Source organism: Cavia porcellus, unplaced genomic scaffold (genome assembly GCF_034190915.1).
Source record: "Cavia porcellus strain 051 isolate PalLab524CR breed Dunkin Hartley unplaced genomic scaffold, mCavPor4.1 scaffold_2, whole genome shotgun sequence".
NCBI classification, from domain to species: Eukaryota; Metazoa; Chordata; class Mammalia; order Rodentia; family Caviidae; genus Cavia; species Cavia porcellus.
Window position 1 is genome coordinate 82,648,348 of NW_026947485.1, and position 23,482 is coordinate 82,671,829.

Below are 23,482 nucleotides of genomic sequence, written 5' to 3' on the forward strand. Positions count from 1 at the left end.
TGAATTTGTCTGGTTCTTGACAAAGCACAGACATGAGATTCTGTTTATGTCGGTGGGTCTCTCTTTCTGCTTGAATGTACACCCACAAATCCAAAGAGTGTGCAAGAACACTGATCAAGTGAATGACTTTCCCAGAATGATGGCCCAGAAGGAAAACAGAAATAGGGCATAGTAAGCAATCAGGAAATGTCAGCAGGCCTCAGAGAAACCCTTCAAACACACCAGAGCACAGAGGCAAACATCAAAATTAATGGAGTGTTTGTAAAGAGATATGTGTTTGCCTAGATAAAAAAGAAATAGGAAATGAGGTGAAAAGCCTAGCAGAGGGCTGTGTGTGATACTTAATGGCTGGCAGTGGAATAGAGAAAAACACAATTCACGGGCCGCCAGTCGCTAAAAAGGCTACAGGGTGCATTGTCGATGGAGTAGACATGTACTATTTCTCTTTGGCCTGCGTTCATTTCCCTGTATGGAGATAACCCCTTATTTCTGCACAGATTGTTCTGATGGAGACAATTTGAATGCACCTGATTATCAATGCTACTCAGAAATGTTTGATAAAGAAAATTGACAATTTCTATGTATAGTGACTGATTTAGGGTGACTTATATGACCAATGGAGGACCATAGTAAGAAATTGAGAAACGTCAGCAGATCCTAAAAGAAATCCTTCAAAAATATCCGGACATTCGATCATGGGAAGATGATTTTAGATCTTTAATTGAAATTGTGGAAACAGAACCTCTCTTTCTGCTTAATGTAAATAAAGGTCACTTAAAGAGCAGAGGCCAAGAGGAAATTATATAAACAAGAGAGAGACAGAGAGAAAAAGAGATAGAGGTAGAGAGAGAGAGAGAAGGAGTGAGGGAGGCAGGGAGAAAGGAAAGAAGGAAGGAAGGAAGGAAGGAAGGAAGGAAGGAAGGAAGGAAGGAAGGAAGGAAGGAAGGAAGGAAGGAAGGAAAGGAGGGAGGAAGGAAGGAAGATAACAAATACCAGACCCTCCTGTTCTATGGATCTATGTCATCACTTGGAAGTCTTTTGGTCCAACTGAGATAGTCCACTAGGTTAATAATTTAAACTTTTCACAGCCCATGAGAAAGAGTTTATACCTAAATGTTTTATTTGACCTTTGGTTAGAGCCATATTTGCATAAAGATTCCTTTGATTTCTAGAAAATCTAAATTTTCAAATAAAGTAAAGCTTAGCCCATGAATAGTCACTAAATATCACCTACAAACTACACAGTTTCTTCTGTAGTTTATTTCTCTCTCATTTTAGCTCTCAGCAAAATGAAACCAAATAGAACTTAAAATTTTCTATGCAAAAATCATCTTTCCAAGGCTCACAAGTTCATTATGTAAATTTTTGTCTCCCAGGTACCAAAAGTGATAGTTTCATTTACATAAAATTTAGGTTGTCATTTATTACCAGCCTGGTATCACCTTTTCCCCCATGCTTTTCTAACTTTGTTAGACCAATTGTTCAACATTTTTCTGGATATAGTTCAAATACAGATTTAATTTCTAAACACAGTGGATCATGCCTCTAACTTGAGACACAGAGGCTGTAATGGGGGCAAAGTCAATGAAATAAAATTAACTTTCATCACGCTAAGCAAGCAGAGAAATTCCAGCATTCCCTTAAAAAGTCATTATCCTGACGCATCTTCATTCTTTTGCATTTTTCCCCACTAGGATCAAACCAACAGTAATGAGGCAGGAAACATTATTCATGTTAAGAAATTAATGTGTTCCGCAATGGGTTATAAACTTGTACCTCTTCATGGCTCATGCAGTTTTGATAAGTTCAACAAATTTTAGACCTCTTTAATTTAAAATATAGCAGTTTTAGTTCTTAAAGTTCCAGTGAAATAATTTTCCTATCTATCATTAGAATGGCTCAATATACTTATTAATCTAATAAAACAGTGTGCAGAAAGTGATTTTTAAAAATCTACTCCAATTACTCAGCCAGCTTCAGAAAGAAAAGGGGCTATTTTCTGAGGATGCCAATTCTAGACTTGACACAAGTATCTTCACAAGTCATCATAATCATAAAGGCAACACTGAGAGGGAGAGCGGCTGATGCCATGAGTAGAGCCATTTTTTATTGACAGAGACTTCACGCAAAAAATTCAGACACTGACATCGCACTAGGGCGTGCTGTGCTCCCTCGAGAACACAAGATACCTTCTCCCATGAATCACTGGAATTCTGGAGAAAATCTTGTTCTCCACTCATTCTTCTTTCATGGACACAATCAGCTATTTGCTAACCAGATACATCACATTTGCAAATATTCAAATAAAAAGCAATGGAGAACATGGAACTCAGGGTTCTCGGATGAGCCGCACCTCTGGTCTTATTTTCAAAGTAATCAATATTGAGATTGTTTATTTCTGCTAAAAAGAATATTTAGGTTGGTATTCAAAATAATTTATAGAAAGAGAAGATGCTTTTGTCATAAAAGGATATTAAATTTGTACATTTGCAAGTTATATGAGTCCAGTGAAACTTTATTACAGATGATCTGTCAGTGGTGGCACAGTATAAAGAATAGTTAAATATATACACCCACACTATAAGCTGGTAAATTATGGAATTTGAGAGCTGTGATCATCATGTAATACAAATATATACATATATAGACATACGCACACATATATCACACACACATGATGAGGTGAGGTAGGGAGATGCAGGAAGTAAAAGAAGGAAGACTAGATTTGAACAATGTCACATATATACACCAACCCCTCATGATAAATGTAATCATTATGCACTACCATCATGGACCAATAAGGAATAAATTTCAAAAGAAGAAATTCCAAACTATAAGACACAGAAAAAACAGAAACACACTCTGCACCACCAGCATGTATAAAGATATAAAACCTTGGGAATGTTGTACCCAGCTATTCTAAGAAATAATGTTGATCCCAACACTGTAAATCTAGAATTCTGAAGCCATGAAAGAGAAAAAGGAGAAACACATCAAATGAATGAAGATAGTGGTGGAAACGCACATCAGTCTTATCACGTGCACACAGTGGACATTATAACATTTATCTATTGCCTGTGACAAAATATCCCAACACTTAGCGGCTAATCGCAGTTATAAGCTGTCTGGTGTGTGGGTGAGCTGGGCAGTGCTGCTGGCCTCGGCTGTGCTTCCCAGTTCCAGGGCTGCTTGCTCGCCCTTCACAGAAATGCATGGACCAAGCTGGCTCCTGGAAATAACTGAGTTTTGCCCTGTCTGGGTCTCATTCTTCAGAGAATAACATGAGCTTGTTCAAAGGATGGTGGTGATGAGAAGCTCTAGGGAAAAGAATAGAACTGAAAAACTTCTCAATATCTAGACTCAGGACTTGAAATGAAAGCAAAATTTTTCTCACCATATTCAATTAGCCAATTCAAGCCCAGGCAGCACACATTTAATTACTGAAAAAATTCATCTCTGGATGTGAGAAGATACTAAAATACTAACCTTTTATGTAAACCCTAATCAAGCACAAATTCTGTTACTCTTAGGAATTGAGGAAATCACCTATGAGCTCAGTTATCCAAGCAGTTACTCTCAATTTCTCAAAAAAAAAAAATTAACAATGTTGTATAACAAAATCAAGTGTTATCCTACTCAACTATAGCTAAGATAATTATATGACATGTCTAATATAACCTAATAAAATGATATGTGCTAATAATGTACTTCCTAATCTTTTTGACAATTTAGAAGTTGATGGGAAATGATTTTTATATAAACTATCTATGATCTTTCTTCTCCTCATTTTCAGAATACCAATTATTTCAGCCTTTGCTGTCACTATCAGTGCCCATTTTTAGTACTGCAAAAGCAATATATATGTGTATATATATTTTATAAATCATAACATATGCTGTATAAATTAAATTCAGTCTTTGAAGTAGGTAAAACAACAATTGTTTTCATTTAAAGTTTTGAAAAGGTGATAAACATAAAGATTTAGTGATTTTGAATTTCACTTTTAGCATATATAGGTTATAAAATAAAAATCTGAATCTTAACCTATCATCTCAGTTATTTTCCACCTTTCTATGACAAGATACCCAACACCTACAAAGGAAGGGGAGGTTTATTTTGACTCAAAAATCATAGAGATTTGAGTTTACAGTCAGGGGCTCCCAGGCCGACTGGCAAGGGAGAGGGACATTATGGAAGGAGAAGCAGCTTGGTGCATGGTGGCAGGAAGCAGAAAGAGATCAAGGGAGGAGGGAGAGAGTTAGACCCTCTTAGGCTATCACAGCGGTGACCCACCTATCCTGACGAGGCTTCACCTCCCATCACATTCAACTGTAAACTCATTAGTGAACTAATTCACTGACAAATATCACACCACATGAGGCAATCTCCTCCCCAGACACCATCTATGAACACATGAGGATTTGGGGAAACATCTAGATATAAACCATATCAGTCTGCCCTGACTCCCAAAGATTCAGACACATCCCTTCATGAAAAATGTGTTTAGTTCATATCTAAGTTCCCAAAGTCCTAATAGCTTCAACATTGTAAAAATTCCAAGTCCAAAGTCTCCTATGAGATTTAATGCAAACTCTTTACTGTGAGACCTTATTAAAGGATAAAAGGAAGTTGTAGCTGAGTAATGTTCCACTGTATAAAAAGTACATCTTTTTTATCCATTCTGTAGTTGATGGACATTTGTTTTGCTTTTTTTTTTTTTTTCAAACTTTAACTATTACAAATTTTGCTGCTAAAAAGCACAGGTGCACACATATCACCATTACATGACATTTTCAATTTTTCTGGGAAAACACACAGAATGGTAATAGCTGGATTCAATGGAACTTCCAATCTTGTTTTTTTTTTGCGGATCTCCAGACTGATTTCCACAGTGGTTGCACCACTCCATACTCCCACAAGGAAAAAATTATATGTATGCTGGTAAACATATATAAATGTATGTATGTATATGTGTGCACCATAGATAACTATACTACTAATCTCTGTTAGTTTATCAAAAAGAGTAGTTTGTGTTGTCATTGTTTGATCATCTTTGTGCCTAGATCTTGTAACCTGAACAACTACTTCTAAGATACTAATATGCAATATATTAACTAGCGTTAATTTACTACTTTTTTTGAAATTCTGTATCATTTCTGTCCTTTTTTTCTGTTTTGCTGTTTAAGATAAAAAAGAAAGTTATATGCTGACAACATGTAACAGGATAAAGGCATCCATTTCAAAAGTGAAGAATAGAGGAATAGAAAGCAATGGGACCAAAGAAAGACCCAATTTATCAGAGCAAACTTTAAAATCCATAGTTCCATCACCCAGAATAAGTTGTAGTGATAAGCAGTGAACTACATCGGGCTTGATGGTTTTGCCCCTTTGGCATTGCTGGTGTTCATGTTAGCAGGTTTGGGGTGCTGGAGTCTCCTTCTGGAGGTGGTTTTTGGGTTATTTCTGTCCTGAACAAAAAAATCCACCAAGACAAGTACAAACAATAGCAAAGTTTTACATTTATTTCTGTGGAAATTGGGAAAAGGAACAAGCTCTGAACAGCAAGTGTGGATCAAGTAAAAGTTGGAAAATAAGTACACCTTACAGGAGAGAGAAGGCTGCTTTAAATGGGCACAGTAGAAAAGAGCTCAATGCCAACTACCTTTTTTCTATCTCCCACTCCTCAGTGTGAAGTCAGGTCCGGGTTTTCCTGCCCCAAACTTGCTGGGGTTTTCTGAGAAGTTCACGTGCAGGGCTTTGGGAAATGTTCTGTGTATGTGTCCTGGGAATTTTTTAATTAACCGACCATGCCTACTTTTCCAACTGATCTATGTCATACCCTAATCTCCTCCCCCATTTGCATATCTCATGACTTCTCTCTTCACTCACTCCTTATGGATTTCCTCAGACAGTCTATGTTCATAGCTTCAACTTCCTAGGATCTCCACTGTTCTCTCAGTTTCACACACTTTCCTTTCAGATGCACACTTCCTGGCCTCCCAGGCTGTCTTTTGAAATCAGAATGGAGACCTCCCTGTGCCCACAACTCTTGCCTGCTGCACTCTTAAGAAATCAGTATCACATGTATAATGGCGAGGTCTGACAGCAACTGGAGCAATAGTCAAGTCCATGTGCATATTGCTGGTGGTAAACTCTGAGTGCCTGGATGACTAAGAACAGTGAACTGAATCCTGGGGAGTCAATTCCTGTTTCCTATGCAGCCCATAATATTCTGGAGCACAGTACCCTGGGGTTGGCTATCTTCTCTAAAGAGTCTTTCACTTTTCTGCTCTTGAGCCTTCAAAGAGTGCATTCTTTCTAATTTCTCCCATGCTTCCAAGACATACTTTGTACTGTCCAGACCCAAAGTACTTGGCTTCTTTTAATTGCAAACTCAAAATATTTTAAATCATTCAACTGTGCCTCTTTGTCTTGATTCTCAAACTAAAATGGGCAAAAATCTCCCAGTCGTATCTAATCCACACTCTGAATGCTTATTCTGCTGCCTTGAATTTCCTCTGTTGGATTAATTACAGCACAATTCTCAGTCTTAGTCTGAAAACTCTCAGCTCATAATCAAAAGTGGACAAATTTTCTGTCAGAGAATAACACATGTTATCTGGCGTCTCATTGCCCATGGAGTCCTTGACCCCATTTGAAACTTCCAGAGTCTGATCTTTATGGTCTGCCTTTTTATCCACATTCTGATCTCTGAACTTAGCTGTGATCTAGTTGGAATCAAAACCGAAATCATTTAGACCAAGAGATGGACAAACAAAAGGAAGCTAGGAAGCGAACCTGAGTAAACTGAGACAAGTCCTGGGAACGTTAGAACACAAGAGGAAGAGGCATCGCTGAACTTTTCCCTGGGAAGCCAGAGAGCTCAGGAAGTCTGTCCTCATGAAGTTAGAAGTTTAAGTAAAAATGCCAAACACAGGCAAGCATCCAGATAATCTGAGATATGCCTTGGGAAGTTGGTATACCAGTCTCACATCCTGACTTTAGAAACACTGTAAGTGACAGCTGTGTTGTTTCCTTGTCTTATTTTCATGTGCCCACCAAAATATCCCAATAAAGTACATAAAGACCCCTGAAATTATGTGCCTACTCATCACCCTTCCTCAGAGCCTTGACGGTTAGTGACAGCTTTTTTTTTTTTCATTCTTTGCAGTAAACTATACTCAGCTCATTCCCCACTCTTGTGCTTGTGGACTTCATACTTCATCGTTTTCAGGACAAGAAGGCCCAAGGAAGACGAAAATGGTTACATCACCAATTCCAGAAACTCTGCTTCTAGCACAAATAATATCTCAAAATTCTGAGAATATCCAGGAAATAACACAGTAATATACTATGCAAAAGGAAATTATTTTGCAGCCCTCTGGACCCTGTCACTTAAAAAAGGGAATATTCTCTAAACTCTCCAAAGGCAAATAAATAAGGATGTTAATAACCACCAGGAAATTATCTGACTTTACTAAAGCTGAACAACCATGATCCAGTGAATCACATTCTATGGTCAGGTATCAACAAAATGACACCACAAAATTCATGGTCACATTGTGAGCTTCTGGTCTCAGGTAAAAGCTAGGGTCAAAATTAATTGAGTTAAACTCCATGCCAAGCCAACAGATTACAAGGTGAGATGATGCTGAATCTCAAAATCGAGCAAAAAAAAATTAGAAGCTACATACAGAAACTTTCCAAATTTTAAGTAAAAATAAAAACAAGACTATGTTTGAGGTGCTCAAGTTGGGAAATGACATCAAATTACAAATAATTTCTCACATAAAGACAGAAATGACAATCTTAGTAAAGGAGTTACTCAACATAGCTAGAGAAGAAATAGATTTTAAAAGTACAGCAGCATGGGAAACCGATTGAAACCTTGAAAGAACAATATAGAAAATAAACAGAGTGCATGGAACAAATTCAAAGAAATAAAAAATTCTATTGAAAACTGGCAAAGCCATTTAAATGAATCTGAGGATAGAATTTCAGACTTTGAGGACAGGATCTCAGCTAGTGATCACTTTAAAAAAAAAAGCAGCATGAAATGACAATTCAGCAGTATAAGATGATGCCAAGAGAAACAATATAAGCTAATAGGCATTAGTGAAGATACAGGAGTCAATGCAAAAGACATTGGTATACTATTTACAGAAGTAATAGCAGAAATTTTCCAAAACATAGGGAAGGAATCTGATATGCAGATAAGTGTTGCATGCAGAATGCCAAACAGTCACAAACAACATAAATCTATACCCAGACATATAATAATAAAGATCCCAGATATACAGCATAAAAACAGAATATTAAAAGCTGTTAGAGAAAAGATACCACTCACTTATCAAGGAAAGCCCATTAGAATCACAGCAGACAGTGTAAATCTTCAAGTTAAGATGAGCTTAGAATGTGGTGTTTCAAGCCCTGAAGGAAAATAACATTCAACCCAGATTTATGTGCCCTGAAAAACTTTTTTTTGTAATTTAATGGTGAAATAAGATACTTCCAGGATGAGGAACAACTGAAGGAACTCATTCCACAAACCAATCCTAGTGAGAGTACTGAAAAGCATATTATATAGAGATAAAAATGACTACAATTTCAGAACAATAACAGAAAGCTACCACCAGACAGGGCAGGCAATTAAACAAGGGGGAACAGCAGAAAACCAACAGAAGGAAAATAACATGACAAATATGACCCAGTACATATCAGTCATGGCCTTAATTTACCTATTAAAAGAAATAGTTTGACAGAATTGATCAAGAAACAGGATCCCACAATATGCTATATACAAGAGACAGATCTGACTCAAAAGGAAACTCATAGACTAAAAGCCAGACGATGGAAAACAATATTCTATGTGACAGAAACCCAGAAAAAAGCAGGGGTAGCTGTTCTATATGTAGACAATGTGAACTTCAAACCAAAAATGGTCAAAAGAGATAAAGAAGGTCACTACATACTTGCTAGTGGAAAAATTCAAGAGGAAGAACTAACAATTATAAATATATAAATGTACTAAATACAGGAGCACCAAACTATGTAAGACATATACTAAAGGACATGGAAAACCAAATACACAAGAACACAATAGTAATAGGGGACCTTAATACTCCATTTTCACAAACAGATTGATCAACTAGAAAAAAAGATGGCAAAGAAATAATAAAATTAAATCAAACCTATAAGTAACTGGACTTAGTAGACGTTTACAGTGTGTTCCACCCAACCACATCAAAATATACATTCTTCTCAGCTGCGCATGGGACATTCTCCAAAATAGACCATATATTAGCCCATAAAACATTCTTAAGTAAATGTAAAGGGATTAAAATTATTCCATGCATATTATCACACCATAGTTCACTTAAATAGGAAATTAATGGCAAAAGAAATTGCAAAACCTGCAAGAATACATGGAAATTAATAGCAACCTCCTGAACAATCAATGGGCTACAGGTGAAATTAAAGAAGAAATAAAGCAATACATACAATTCAATGAAAATGTGGAAACAACATACTGTAATCTGTGGGATGCAATGAAAGCAGTTTTAAGCTGGAAATATATAGCAATAAATTGTCATATCAAGAAAACAGAACAAACACAAATAAACAATCTAATGTTTCATCTCAAGCATGTAGAAAAAGAAGAGCAAGTCAAACACAAAGCTCATAGAATAGAGGAAATTATAAAGATTAGAACAGAAATTAATGCAATTGAGATTTAAAAAACAATACAAAGAATGAATGAAAGAACTGGTTATTTTGAGAGAATAAACAAAATTGTACACCTCTAGCCAATCTTATCAAGAAAAAACCCAAATCCATGCTATAAAAAATGATAAGAAAGAAATTACTACAGATCAAATGGAAAGTCAATAGATCGTGAATATGTACTTTGAAAATCTTTATTCACATAGGGTGGAAAACACAGAGAAAATTGACAGATTTCTAGAAGCATATGAACTGCTGAAGCACAATTAAGAAGATACAACAATTTTGGATAACCCAACATCAGCTATTGAAATTGAAAACATGATTAAAAACTTACCCACACACAAAAAAGCCTAGGCCCTGATGGATTCACAGCTGAATTCTACAAGAAATTTAGAGAAGATTTAACACCAGTACTCTTCAAACTCTACAATGAAATTGAAAGGGAAGCAATCCTCCCTAAATCATTCCTGGAGGCAAGTATTATTCTGATATCAAAACCAGAGAAAGACCCAACCAAAAAGAGAACTACTGGCCAATCTCACTAATGAACAATGATGCAAAGATTCTCAATAAAATATTGGCAAATAGAATGCATCAAATCATCAATAAGATTATACATCATGACCAAGTGGGATTTATTTCAGGAATGCAGGGATGGTTTGACACATACAGATCAACAAACATAATATGCCATATCAACAGAGTCAAAAACAGAAGTCACATGATCATCTCAATAGATGCAGGAAAAGCTTTTGATAAAGTCAAACATTTCATAATAAACACCCTATAAAAACTCGAAATAGATGGTAACTACCTCAATCTGATAAAGTCCATATATGCCAAACCAACAGCCAACATTATACTAAAGGAACAAAAACAAAGCTTTCAATGTAAAATCAGGGACAACACAAGGATGTCCAATGTCACCATTACTATTCAATATAGTTCTGGAAATATTAGCTAGAGCAATCAGACAAGAAATTAAAAGAATAAAGATAAGAAAAGAAGAATTTAAATTCTCACTATTTGCAGATGACATGATACTCTACACAGAAGAACCCAAAACTCTATTAAAAGAATACTAGAGGTAATAAACAAATTCAGCAGCACAGCTGAATACAAAAATCAGTGCTCAAAAATCAATAGCATTCCTGTACACAAACAAAGAAATTCTGGAAATATCACCTTTCACAATAGCACCAAAAAATGAAATATTTAGGAATCATAACCAAGCATAACCAAGAATATAAAAGACCTATATGCTGAAAATTATACTACTTTTAAAAAGGAAATTGAAGAGGATATTAGAAAATGGAAGGATATTCCTTGCTCTTGGTTAGGAAGAATCAACACTGTGAAAATGGCCATAATCTCAAAACTGTTATACAGATTTAATGCAATTCCAATCAAAATACCATTAACATACCTCCTAAAATTCATTTATAAACAGAAGAAACCTAGAATAGCAAAGGCAATTCTGGACAACAAAGCCAAAGTAGGAGACATCTCAATTCCTGATTTGAAATTATACTACAAAGCTATAGTGATAAAATCAGGATGGTACTAAAGGAGAAACTGACTGAGGACCAATGAAACACATTAAAATCTGGAAACAACTACAAAGACACTCAGCCACCTCATATTTGACAAAATAGCTAAACATGTTTCACTGGAAAAGGATAGCCCCTTTATATATGGTGTTGGAAAAATTGGCTTTCCACATACCAAAGACTGAAACTAGATCCATGCCTATGACCGTGCACTACACTAAACTCAAAATGGATTGAAGATATAAATATTAAAACAGAAACACTAAATCTACTGTAAGACAAGGTAGGTAGAAGCCATGGAGACATAGGGGAAGGCAAAGAATCCATCAATAAAACACAAAAAACATGGGAAGTACTTTAAAGAATCAACAACTTGGATCTCATCTTATTAAAATGTTTTTGCACTTCAAAAGAAATCACCAACAAAGTGAAATGAAAACCCACAGAATGGGAAAGAATTTTAGCCAACAAATGCTTCAGACAAAGAACTTATATCCAAAACATATAAAAAGTTAAAAAATTTCAAGCCTCCCAAATTCAACGACCCACTCCAAAAATGGCATCTGAGATGAACACACATTTCTCAGATGAAAATATACAAATGGCAAATAAACGCATGAAGAAATCACTGGGCACCATCACTGGTCATTAAAGATATGTAAGTTAAAACAACATTGAGATTTCATCTCACTCTGTAAAGAATGGCTGCCATCAAAAAATCAACTGATAACAAATGTTGGTGAGCTGTGGAGAAAAAGGAACACTTTTCTACTCTTGGTAGGAGTGTAGACTGGTGCAGCCACTATGGAAATCAGTATGGAAATCAGTATGGAGATTCCTCAAAAAACTAGGATTGGAAGTCCCACTCAATCTAGCTATTCCCCTCCTGGGTATTTTACCAGAAAAATTGAAAATGTCATGTCTCACTGATACATGTGCATCCATGTTTATAGCAGCCCAATTTGTAACAGCTAAATCTTGGAAACAACCAGAATTCCCATCAACCACAGAATGCATGAAAAAGATATGGTATTTTTATACAATAGATGTATACAATGGATGCTCGGTTATAAAAAGGATGATCTTGAAGCTTTTATAGGTAAATGGAGTCAACTTAAGACTATCCTCATAAGTGAAATAAATCAGACTCACATTTGTAAATATTGCATTTTCTCTCTAGTATAAGAAACAATAATAAAAAACTGAAAGAGTAATAAGATCCAAAATGTATAATAGACACTCTGATAATGAAAGGGAAAGAAAGTGCTCTAAATGATATAACCATATGTATATTTAAGGGTGCAAGATAGATAACCATACTACTAAGTTTTTGTTAGTTCGTCAAACAGAATAGGTTTTAGTGTCATTTTTTGATTGTCCACTTTTTATGTTTTGCTTTTGTCACTTGAGAAACTACTTCTAAGATAACACTATGTAATTTATCAGCTAGTGATTTCTTATTTTTTTGAAATTCTGTATTATTTCTACACTTTTTTCTGTATTGCTTTTTTTCTCTAAATAAAAAAAATGAATGAAACTTTGTAAAATAGAATCTAATGACAGAATATTCAAGTCAAATAAAGACAACTAAATGCCAATTCCAAATGTCAGAAATGATTTCAGAAAGTAAACAATACTTTGATAAAAATCTCCCAGTCATATATACTTATATTCAGTCATTTAGTTTTTAAGAGGCATAAAGGGTTGTATTGAGTAAAATTTAAAGAACACACCAAGAGATATTATTTTCTGATATTAAGAATATTTTTTGAGGGGATAGAAACATATAGAATGTGGAATCTATAGAAAGTTTCATCTTTGTTATAGGAGAAAAGAATACCCTACCCACAGAAGGATACTGGCCCATTTTACAAGGAAAAGCATAGATCCATTCTACTGGGTAGATTTTTGTTCGTTTGTTTGTTTGTTTTGTTTGTTTTTTAAGATGAATTGTCTAAGATACTTTATTGAGAAACTTTCTTTGACCCCTATCAGACCGTTCCTTTCTTAAAACCAGGTTCCTGCCCTGTATTTTATGAATTAATTTGGGGTGGGTAGTCAAGACAAGAAGCAAAGCAAACCTAGGGAATACCAATATGAATTAACTTGGATAATATTTTGTCTTGAAGTTGTAGCTTTCTTAAAAGTACAATCTTGATTATTTCTTCTTTGTCTTCTTCCTGCCTACCTCTATTTCTTCTATCTTACCTCACCTTTGACACCCATGTCCTGCCCGACTTTGATCACTTATTCTCATGGGTTTCCAGGACCAATGCTTCAGGCGGGTGGGAGGAGCTCTCCCCCTGTCTAGCTAAAGATTGCAAATCTCACTCTCATTGGAAGGTGACAAAACAAGTCAGGTTTTGTTGTCCATGAGCCATCATTCTTTGATAGCTGGGAGGAAATCATGGACTCTTGAGTTTCATTTTATAATCACAGTATACTCAAAGCCCCAAAATTAAAAGTGGTGAATAGTGACTCTATAAATCAGTGGAAGGCAGACAAAATTAGGCAGCATTTGATCTTCAATTGTCTTGAGGTTTTTACCCAAGGAAACAGGTGAAATTCAAAACCACATTGTAAGAACTCCAAATTTTCTTAATTGTAAAAATTATTATAGTGAGCTAATATATAATGAGAAATAAACAGGTGGTCCAAGAGACACTGGGCTCTGGAGCAATCAACAGAAAAAAATAAACATCAGAATTGTTGCTGGAGGTGCACCCGAAGGTCAGGCCCAAGCTCAAGATGCAATGGCCAGGCCTACGTGTTTCCCTAAGTCATAAAAAATACCTTGAGATTACATTGACAGTAATTAATGCGACCAAGACTATTAATTCCAGATGGGCATCAGTTGCCTAGGTGGGTGAATGACCAGAGCATCTGGACACATCCCTTGCTCAAAATGCTTTTGTTCTTTCAGTGCACCCTTGCTACATGACCTGTTTCCCTACTGGATCAATATTATCTAAGTGGCTGTCCTTGTAATCCTATAGAGTGACTGAACCTTGACCCACATTGTACCCACATGGGTATAAATTACCCTTTTAAAAGGACCTTGGTGGCTATCCAGGCCCTGTCCTGGAAATCCAGAACTGTTCTTTTCTCCTTATTTCCATTAAATTTTTCTAACTTCTTCCTTCGACTCACAATTCCATTCCTCAATGTTGTGGGACCACAAACTTGGCACATTTGAAATTGAAGAGACATACCGCAGTGAGAAGAGACTGATTCCCATACCGCAGTGACTTAGGGGTACACTAGATAAAGATGTCTGTGTTTCTGGGTTACTACTGAAGCATTGCAATTCTTATTACAGGGCTTAGAACTTGAATCTGGCCTGTATTTTGTACATCTGAATACTCATGTTGGTGACTGGTTCTGGGTAACATAAACATATAAAGTCTGAAGTAGATGATAGAAAGTTGGAAACAAGGCTTAGTAGCTAAAATATTTACATTATCATTTTAACCCTATCAACACACCTGCACAAAACACTAAATCTTTGACAAAAGATCAAATTACATTAAAATAACACAATGTAAATTAAGAGAGGCTAATGAACACATTTTCAGAGAGCTGGTAGGAGTGGAATCCATCACCTCTCGTGGCTATGGGCTAAAATATTACAGGAGTAGCCAGAAACTGCCAATAACAGCTGAAGCACTACCTGTAGCTCCTTTCATAGTCTAGGTGTTTTTCTATATTATTAAGTAGTCAGTCTTTTTGGTTATTCTTTGCTTCTGGGTATAAGACAAAATCAAAGATCTGTGTTAAGCTGTAGATACAGATACAGATGTAGATATAGATATAGGTGATATAGGCTAGACAGAGATACAGATATCAATGTCAGTTAAGGCTTCTCAGGGGTCACTTTTACATAAGGAGCTTCTCAGTTCCTCTGGTTTTCATCTTCTGTGAATTGTGTTATTTGCCAGAATAGGTCCATCTGGACTTGCTTGACTACATGGGTTTCCTGGAAACATTCCCTTGCTTAGGACTCTCTTTTTGGCAAAGTGCATGTTAATTGGTTCTTGTTCTCTGGTTTTCCAGCAATCCCTCTATTTGGGAATTTAAAATGCAGACTCTTTTCAGATGGGTACCAAGGCTGACCTGAAAGACAAAGTCAAACAGTGATTACCTTCTTAGCCCACTAATCTCTCACTTTGCTTTCTGAGTCTCAGCTACTGAACAATGTGAAGATCACTTATACGTCTGAAAATGGGACTGATAAAGGAGATTAAAAAGGGGAAAGGCAGCCTGGGGAATTAGGTGTGACCTGTGAATTACACAAGTCCAAGGACATATGAGTAGAACAATTCCCACATCCCTGCACCTAGGCTTCTTGGGAGAACTTGAGTAGGTTTTTCCACAGCGTGGCCTGGACCTGACGGCCTGCATGATGGGAGAAACAAAAAGACAGTCACCACCGAACTCTGTCCCCTCACAAAAGCTTGCTCTCTCCTGCAGAGTGCACGTCTTTTTATGCCTTTATTTGGCTCAAATGCACTCTGTAGAGCCTGTTTCTTTTGCTTCCTTTAAAATATAAAACCTTACTACCTTTTGTTCTTGTCTTGACAAATTTTTTCTCAGGATGGAAAGAACCTGGAAACCTCACAAAGGAGACTCTGGCACACTGAAACACAGCGAAAGGAAGCCAGATGTTAATTATTTTTTTAAAATACTATTATAATCCTTTCTGAATATTAAGCACTTTAAAATATAAATTATGATCAGCAAATAGTCTTTTCCAATAGTCACGGAAATGTCACTGAGCAGGGTTGGATGAGGTCCCACAGTGGAGGCAGGGAGCCTTGACTAGCCCAACTCCCAGGCATGTTTCTGGTGTGCTTTCTTTTACAGACTTTTTAGGACACATCAGTAAGAGGCAAAAAGAGGTTCACTCATCAAAAATTTAAAAGTGCACACTCAAAGAAATACTGTGTGGGCCGTCAAACGAGAGGTGCCTTTGTTCAAGCATTTGAACCAGCAAATCAAATAGCTTTAGCCAGAGCTAGTAAACATTTTCTAAAAACAGCAAATGAGGTATAATGTTTTTCCAACCAAATATAGACTGTTAATCCCCCCCTTTATTTTGGATTTTTTTGTTTTTTTCCCTAAATTTATTGGTACAATTTACATTGTGAAATAGGAAGTAATTGTTCAAAAGCAAAGGAGAACTGCAGGTAGGGAGAAAGAGGAAATAAAAAATAAGTAAAAAAGATAAAATGAAAATAAAGCTTGATAAATAAGGGGAAGAAGGATTGAAGAGAGGGTAGGGGGATAGAAAAAAAGAAGTACGAAGATATATTCTGTATAGATACAAATTTCCTAATAACGAATATGATCACTGTGTGTGTCTAAATCGTTTTACCTCTTATGTGTGTCAAATACCTCTTTGTTCATGAAGTGGCTTTGACCAACCTGTGATGATACAGGGTGAATCTCTTCACACAGCACACAGAGGCAGCCTGCCATTATCCAAGCCTGACCCGTGGACACCTTAATCACTTAAGATTTATTAACTTCCTCTTCTGCAGCCAGCTTTCTGTGTTTTACTTTGGATCCCTGGTAAATGAATTTCTTCCTTGCAGATGAGTTAGAGCAGGGGGCTGCTTCCTTTAGTTAAATGTCACTTTTCTGTGGACGTAGAGCAACTTAAAAAGTATCTAAACCTTTAAAGTCTATTTTTTACTACTTTGAATCATATTGGTAACCTCTAGTGGGCAATTCTAGAAATGACTTCATTTCAAAATGCTAACTTCTAAAAAGAAAAAGACCAAACCTGGAATGAAACCTGACATATTGTATGTATTCATTCATCCCAGTAACATATGGGCATCTTAAACCTAGAAATCCATACAATCACACACAGTCATCTTCTAAATTTGCATCTTCAGAATTTTTGTATTTTCTTGGTGCTGATCTTGTGTCAAAGGCTACCTAGTTAAAAACTTTGGAGTGGCTTCCACTTCCTGTTTCTATTTTATTCCCTATAACATATCAATCACAAAATGCAGCTGTATTTACCTTGAGATGCACTGGATTCAAGCATCTTTCTCCGAAGCACTGTGACCACACCCAAACAACCCTGGCCTTTACCCACCCCTCCTGTTACCTCTGGGCCCTCCAATTCAAGTAACTCTCTATAGAACTTACATCCCCTCCAGAAACTCTCTTCTTCAAAATTAAAAGATGGCTCTGACAGAACCCTACAAAGAAGGTACCTTGTTTTCCTGACTTCTGAATGGTTAAATCTAGACATTTTATCCCACCATTAAAAGCCAAGTATACCTCTCCAGCCCCAGATCTGTGGGCATCTCTCCTGGGAGGATAGCTTGGATGGAGAGGCTAAGAAGCTAGCTTCCAGGACATCGGTTTATTAGTGACACCAGAATATATTTCACATTAAGAAAGAGGAGCATCATACATTGTTCAAAACAGTACTCTGCAGGGATCAGGACATAGTGGGACACAGGTGGGCCCACTGCCTGTTGCCAGAAGGCCAGAAGTGGTGGTGAGAGCCCTGAGATCTGCAGAAAGGGACCCCAGCTATGACTCCAAGGAGCTCAATCACTGCCACTGAACCATATGAAGTAGAGTGGAGACTGTCAAGAAAGAAGTTTAGCAAAAGCAACAGATCATCCCCATCAAAAGAATGATCTTCAGGATACCATTGCTTTGACCTCCCAAAATTCCAGTTGATGGGGGAGATTGTAACAGGATACGTGAGGCAACCTTTGCAGAAACTAAAGAATAAGAGAAAATGCTGTGAAGTCTGGGGTGAAAATTCCAGGAGCTGGCTGGAATAGTTGATGGCTGGCTAACTGGGCTGAAAAACACTGGAAATGCATGCTTCTTCTGTGCTGTTATTTGTTCTCTATTTCAGTTGCTTGAATTTCAAAGAATTGTCTCAGCTGTCTAATTGTCTTACCTGCCTCAAAATGTATTTTAAAATTGTTGAAATCACACTGAAAAGGGCAAGACCATATTTCAGCAAAGTGTGCAGTATTAGCTTGTTGTGGCAATGGGATCAAATCAAAAATCTGTGGACCTTTCTGCATCCCTGGATCTGTTAAAAGAAACATTCTAATCCTCTGATGGACAATAGTGAGATGTGAGTGAATTCTTCCACAATTCTGGGTTGGCTAAAGAGTGTATTCCAGCTAGCTGCGAATGTTAATCCCATGAGCAAATCTGAAACTCCCATGTACAGCCATTTTACAGTTCTTTCTTGACTAATGGGATTCATGAAGGAAAGCCCTTTTACAATTGGACATTCACCCTAGTATCCTCTTTAGGTGAAAAATGATCACATCATAGCACAATGTTGTAAACAATGATCACAACTGAGAGCAATGTCGGGAGGCGACCATGGTGGAGGCTAACACTGGGCTTATTCCTCCTGATCAGTCAGTGCAGGAAGGAAAAGAGAATTGGTTTTCCAAGGTGCCCACAGTGCTGACCTTCAAGCTCTCAGGATTTGTGATCAATCAGATCCTTAGGCAGTCAGGAAAAAAAAAATTAATGACAAGCTGGTATTTCTTCAGATTATTTATATTGACAGGTACATGGGCAAGAGCAAAGAGATTATTTGAGATAAGAGACAGTGTATTTGAGAGTTGAAGCAGGAAATAAAATCTCTGCAGTAAAATTTAGATAGGTATATGAAATATGGCTCAAGGCAGCTTGGTTCCCACCCCTAGACATGTTGAAATATGTTAGCGAATTTGCCAGTACAAAACCTGACTCAGAAACTAGTCCATCTCCAAGTGACACACGTGACACTGCCAGTCTTTTCTGACCTCTGCCTGGTTTCTAGCCTGACATCTAAGGGAAGTACATGGCCAGAAAAACTATTTTCAAGGTGTTGAAGGTGCCTTTCCTCTTTCTGAAACCTATCTACATCAATCTGCGGTGATGGATAGGACACTGACTTCTCTGTCAACTTTCCTGGGCTGACTGCACACCTCACTCCCAGAACAGTTGTGCCTAAGGCGATGAGCTTTGTTAAGATGTCTTCAGAGACAGGGAAGTAAAATTGACTCAGACAATGAATACTTACACAATCCCAGTGTAAGAACCACTGAGACTGCTCAGCAGGTATACTGTGACCCTCTCTGTTGTCAGGTGTGTTATTGGGCACCCATAGTTCTTGTTCATGAAAGACAATGAAATACAGGACACCACTGGGCCTATATCTATAATTGGCCCCAGATAATCTGTTTCAAGTACAATGCTATCTCTTACTTAATCTTTCTGAGAATAATTTGAAAGAGATTCTTATGAGGGATGGAGAAACGTTAGTGTTTTCAGTCTGATGTTTATTAGTGGCAAGCCACCCACTACTTTAATGCAGAGGCAGCTCCAAATGAATCCAATCAAAGACAGGAGAATCGGAGGTCCTAATGGTCTAACTCAAGCATTACATTCAGAAAAACAACTTGTAGATTTGTCAAGAAGTAGAAAAATGAAGAGAAGATCAGAGCTTGGCATCACAGAAATTCTCTTCATCATATAAATATCATGGAGCCTCTTCTCATGTGGTCTTTTGCTTGTCACCTGAACATCCCATGACTGTAACAGGGACAGCCTTCCCATGTTATCTACTTTTTACAAAATGAAGTACAAAAAAAAAAAAAAAAAAAAACAAACAGTGGTAGAATGGACCTTTCTGGAACAGCTCACAGATAAAAACTTGACCACTGATGAAAGATCGATCACTATACTGAAGGTGGCACAGCTTAAGGAAATTGGCCCCAGTGACATGGAAAGGGATGGCTGCAAGAAGCGGCACAGACTGTAGTGTGTTTCTAAAGGCATCAGTTTACCACCCAACAGGCTGGGAATTCTATCAAAAATCAAAATACCAAGAAGCACAGTGTACACTCACCAGAGCAATGTCAGTGTATTAATTAAGGAGGTCCCACAGGTGGGTGAGGGAATCAGTGATTTCTTTATACCGAAGAAAATGCCTGCCTAAGCTAAATGCTAAAGCAGTTTCACCTCTGAAGCAAACAATGACCATTTTGTAACAGAGAGTATTAACCTGATAAAGTAGTGGGTCACTCCTACATTCAGCCTATCATTAGTAATGCCATCTCCAAGGATGACCTTAAAGTTATGAGAAACCACTGGTGCTCATATTTTGGGCAGGATATTGCAGAAAATCTGCAGTGATGCTTAGGGAAGTTTCTACCCAGACTTCTGGATCCTTCTACACAAATCATTGTCTGAAGAAGCTTCCAACTATTTGTCCTAATTCTCCCTATAAACTTTGTAACTGGTGTACAGCTGTCATGGAGTCAATTCAAGGAGTCGCAACTGCAACAGAGACATAAGGCCATATTTCCAAGTTCTCCTGGTTCTCTGGTTGTTCACTTGTTGCACAGCAGTTTGTGGTCACAGTATTCACCAGGGAAAGGGATTTGGTGAATGAGTAAGATTCACATCCACAGCCTATGTGTGATTAAGGAACTATTTACAGGTGACATTTCCATTTTTAGGTACAGAATTATAAAAATTGTTTTGATAGAGGCAGCAGGAACCAAAGTATCATGGTACTGAGTTTTGCCCCAAGACATAAAGTGTATGCAACCTGAAGTGCATGGGCTTTTCAAGCCTCTCATTGCTTTTTAATTATCCTTGAGGCATAAATATTTTTGACAGCAGAACAGAAGAGTGATTTATCAGAACCTGAACCAGATGAATAGTTCCTAGTAGTTTTATCAAGTACAAATGGCATTTTAAAATTATGACAGATTAATAGTCTGAAGCCTGCCTTGGTCTCTTCTTGACAAGAGAAGACAAAATAGGTTGATGAGCCTCCTCCCTTTTACATATGGGTAGAGCACAAAGTCACACAGCAGGAGATGTCAAAGCAAAGCTGCACCTCCTCTCTCTCTTCTCCTTTATACTTTTTTTCTTTTTTTTTGAGACAAGGTCTCACTATGCAGTTCAGGCTTCTGTCTTTGAACTCACCATGTAGCCCAGGCTGGCCTTGAACTCATGGCAATCCTCCGACCTCAGCCTCTCAAGTGCTGGGATTGTAGGAATGAGTCACCACACCTGACTTCCTTTATATTTTCAGATAAGCCAAAAGACCTCAATTGCAGGCCTGAGTGTAGGAAAAGCTACCAAGGCACCACACAGCTTGACTAAGGATGGCGTTTTAATAGTTAACCATTTAAACAAAATTCTCCATCATCTGGAAACTGGCAAAAACAAGTATCTGGGCATACTACTTACCCAACTGAATCCTTAGAGTCATCTTTCCCTTTTCCTCTAAAAAATAAGGAACTAAGATTTGTAAAAAGAATATATATATATATATATATATATATATATATATATATAGAGAGAGAGAGAGAGAGAGAGAGAGAGAAACCATTTTAAAGTACTCCAAATTAAGAATTACATTTTAACCAAGACTTCAAGATTAATGGAGGAAGCATATGAGAAAATAATGCTCAATAAAACACACATTTTTATAACTTCTATAATGTACAATAAAACTATTTGTTTTACAAAAAAACAAAGAAGAGAATATTTTACTAAGCTGCTTGTGATGGGTAAAGCCATAAAGCAAACTGAGCACCAGAGCATGGTGGGCAGAGTTTCTTCCAGAGGTTTTGCTGTGCTGACAGAGAAATACGCTACCTATGTGAAATTGAAGCACCACTAAGAAGAGCAGAAACCAAGCTGTGCAACAACTATCTTCTTTCTCAGCAAGGGTCATCTGTGAATCCCTTTAAAGAAAGAAATTTAACACTGATTAAGAGGAACACCCAGAGTCCTACCTTCCTCCACACTCCCGCATGCCCTAGGTGGCATGGTGACACTGAAAATCCCATTGCCCTAAACACCTGGGTCTTTTAGAGATACAAAGTGTTCTTTGTTGTGGACATATTTCAATGCCCACTCTCCCTACACTCCTCTCCCCATCACATAGGCACCCACAACAACTTTTTCACACCCAAAGTGAACTTGAAAAAAAAGCTTCTTTGGATGGGGACAAGATTTGATTCTTTATCCTCAATCTGCATTCACCCCATACTTTTAACAGTTTATCTTGCTGTTGACTTTACATGTTTGTTTATATGGTCATTTCCTATAATAATCTATGAGTTACTTGAAGCAAGTAGAATTTCTTATTCACTTGAACCCCCAGTTCTTAGCTTACTACCCATCACTGGGAATTTGTTCAGCAAATGTTGGTTTAATTGAGTGAATTCTTTGGGAGAGACCCTGAGTTGCATAAGTGATACTATAAATTATACTAACTCCAGTCATCTAAAAATGATTTATTATCTCAGGCCATAACATTCTTATGCACATAAGAATGCACATCCCAGAGATCATTTATTCAACATGTAACTATTTACTATCTGCTGTGCCAAAGGTCAATGAAGGAGTCAGAGACACATCAGCAGAGTGATAACACCCTTCCCCTTAAAGAATTTGAGTCTAGAAGGCCAACAGGATGAGTAAACGAGCAATAAGCATAGATTAAGAAAAGTATCCTATTGGCTTAAATGGGAGTTTTCTTGAGAGAATTTGGTGGACAAGTCAAGAAATCTTGATGTAAGGGAAAAGATGAGATGTTTTTCCAAACTCTATTTGCACTCTATTGGTTTCTCACTGCAGGATTCTGACATTTCTTTTCTAAATCTGATCTTCTCATGGGAAGACACCAAAGAATACTAGGTAACTGTACTACCAGGGAAATTTACGAAACACTACTCCAGATAACTGCTGTCTGTATATGATAAGACCTTCATGACAAATAATTCAACTCTTAACCCTATTTGTATTTGTAATTACTTCAAATGAGTATCAGAATGAACATCAATGAATGTGTATTAGTCAGCTTTTCATCTGTTACAGGAGGAAAGGGTTATAGTTGCAGAAATTTGCAAGGTTTCTGGAAGTGTGGAGTGATAGAAGCAAGATGGGGACAGCATGTGACAGGAGAGAGCTGATTATGTACCGGAGGCCAGGAAGCAGAAAAGCTGAGAGAGGAAGACAGAGGAAGGAGCCAACAACTGGATACCGTCTTGGTTATAGCTAATATCTAGATGTCCTGAGACCCTAAGTGGCACCACGTGGAGGTGACTGGATGCATGAGAGCTAACTGACTGTTTGGAGGTAGTGACTGCTTGGATAAGGCAGGTCACTGGAGGCATGACCTAAAGAGAAGTGTCTCT

At 37.3% G+C, this 23,482-nt stretch overlaps 1 pseudogene; it reads left to right on the forward strand.

Moving 5' to 3' along the window:
* Positions 1-344: 344 nt before the first annotated feature.
* LOC100717956 (ubiquitin carboxyl-terminal hydrolase 28-like) lies at positions 345-20,617 on the forward strand (annotated as a pseudogene).
* The last annotated feature ends 2,865 nt before the right edge of the window (positions 20,618-23,482 follow it).